Here is a 2,416-nt window from a genome sequence, read left to right as displayed (position 1 = left end):
AAAATGCAACAGAAAAATAGCTGGGCATTATGGTGGAAGCCTGTAGTCCCAGCTACTTGGAAGGCTGACACAAGAGAATCACTTAGGCCCAATCACTTAAGCTCGCTGCTATAAGCTGTGACGTCACAGCACTCTACCTACAGTCACGTAGTAAAACACTGTCTCAAAAAAAAAAAAAAAAATAGAAAAACTAGCGGAGTATTGTGGTAGGCACCCAAGGTCCCAGCTACTCAGAAGCTGAGGCAAGAGGATTACTTGAGCCCACAATGCTGAGGTTGCTGTAAACTATGATGACACCATGGCGCTCTACCCAGGATGACAGAATGAGACTGTCTCAGACGACAAAATAAGATTGTCTCCCTCCCTTTGCACCACTTCCACCCCCAAGCAACTTTCTGGTAATTTTGTTTCCCAAGCCAATTTTTCTATAGGAATGCTATTATAAATTTCTAAGGGAAAATTAGTAAACTGAGTTTTTTTTTTTTTTTAAGACAGAGTCTCAGCTGGGCGTGGTGGCTCACGCCTATTGTCCCAGAGCTGTGGGAGGCTGAGGCAAGTGGATCACCTGTGCTCAGAGGTTCGAGACTAGCATGAGACAGAGTTAGAGCCAGAGTGAAACCCTGTCTCTACCAAAAATTGCCGGGCATTGTGGCAGGCACCTGTAATCCCAGCTACCTAGGAGGCTGAGGCTAGAGAATCACTTAAACCCAGGGACCCAGGCAGGGGTTGGCAGAAGTTGCTGTGAGCTATGATTCCACGGTACTCTACTGAAGGACACAAAGTGAGACTCTGTCTCCATTAAAAAAAAATAAAATAAAATAAAAGCAAAAAAAAATTAAAAAAAAAAAGACAAGAGTCTTGGGCAGAGTGCTGTGGCATCATAGTTCACAGCAACTTCAAACTTGTGGAGTAGAGCAATTCTCTTGCCTCAGCCTCCTGAGTACTGGGACTACGGGTTGCACCATGATGCCTGGCTAGGTATTCTATTTTTAGTAAAGACAGGGTCTGCTCGGTGCCTGTGGCTCAAGTGGCTAGGGCGCCAGCCACGTACACCCGGGGTGGCAGGTTCAAATCCAGCTGGGCCCGCCAAACAACGATGACAGCTGCAACCAAAAAATGGCGGGGCGTTGTGGTGGGCACCTATGGTCCCAGCTGCTTGGGAGGCTGAGGCAGGAGACTCGCTTGAGCCCAGGAGTTGGAGGTTGCTGTGAGCTGTGATGCCACGGCACTCCACCCAGGGGGACAGCTTGAGGCTCTGTCTCAAAAAAAAAAAGTAAAGACAAGGTCTCACTTTTGCTTAGGCTGGTCTTGAACTCCTGAGCTCAACCAATCCACCCGCCTAGGCCTCCCAGAGTGCTAAGATTACAAGCATGAGCCACTGGGCCACCTAGTAAACTGGGTTCCTTTGTCTTAATCACCACCTAGGTAAAATGATAGAATCAAATTCTTGAACTTGCAAATCGGAAATTCCAGCCTAAGGCCAAAGCAGGAGGATTGCTAGCAGCCAAGCCTTCAAGACCAGCTGAAGAAGAGAAAGACTCTATCATCTACAAAAAATTAGAAAGATTGGAGGCTCAGCGTCCATAGCTCAGTGAGTAGGGCACCAGCTATATACACCAAGGCTGGTGGGTTTGCACCCGGCCCTGGCCTGCTGAACCACAATGACAACTGCAACCAAAAATAGCCGCGCGTGGGTGGTGCCTATTGTTCAGTGGGTAGGGCGCCAGCCCTATATACCCAGGTGGCGGGTTGCCAAACTGCAACAAAAAATAGCCAAGTGTTCTGGTGGGCACCTGTAGTCCCAGCTACTCAGGAGGCTGAGGCAAGAGAATCGCCTAAGCCCAGTAGTTTGAGGTTGCTATGAGCTGTGACACCACAGTACTCTACCGAGGGTGATAAAGTGAGAGTCTGTCTCTTAAAACAAACAAAGAAACAAAGAAACAAACAAAGCCTAGCCTTGTGGAGGCTGAGGCAAGAGAATGACTTAGGCTCGAGAGTTTGAGGTTGCTGTGAACTGTGACGCCCCGTCCAACCCTGTTCTGGGCACTTTGGATGCATCTCATTAGAACATACAACATTCCTATGAGATATCAATATATGATCTTCTGATGCCCGTTTAAGATGAAGTGCCTGAGGCTCAAAGAAATTAAGTGACCTAAAGGCATACAACCAATAAGCAGTTGGAGCTGGAGTCTGAACTAGAAACTTGAGTCCAGAACCCTCTGGTTTTTATCCGTATTGAGAAACAGTTACCATGACCATAGTAGCTGTCCACAGTTCTTAAAATCTGAATAGGTGAACTGTCAAAATTTAACTACTCTGATCGTTTTGTAGTTCATGAACATGATGATTGGGTTTTCATGCGTATGCGTGAGATGTGCCTCCTACAAATCTTTTTTTTTTTTTTTTTTTTTTT

At 46.6% G+C, this 2,416-nt stretch overlaps 1 pseudogene; it reads left to right on the top strand.

Moving 5' to 3' along the window:
• Positions 1-2,322: 2,322 nt before the first annotated feature.
• On the top strand, positions 2,323-2,401 carry LOC111728220 (annotated as a pseudogene).
• The last annotated feature ends 15 nt before the right edge of the window (positions 2,402-2,416 follow it).

This window comes from Otolemur garnettii, unplaced genomic scaffold (genome assembly GCF_000181295.1).
Source record: "Otolemur garnettii isolate 467f Iridium unplaced genomic scaffold, OtoGar3 scaffold00144, whole genome shotgun sequence".
In the NCBI taxonomy this organism is placed as follows: domain Eukaryota; kingdom Metazoa; phylum Chordata; class Mammalia; order Primates; family Galagidae; genus Otolemur; species Otolemur garnettii.
This window is presented reverse-complemented; position numbering and strand designations above follow the sequence as displayed.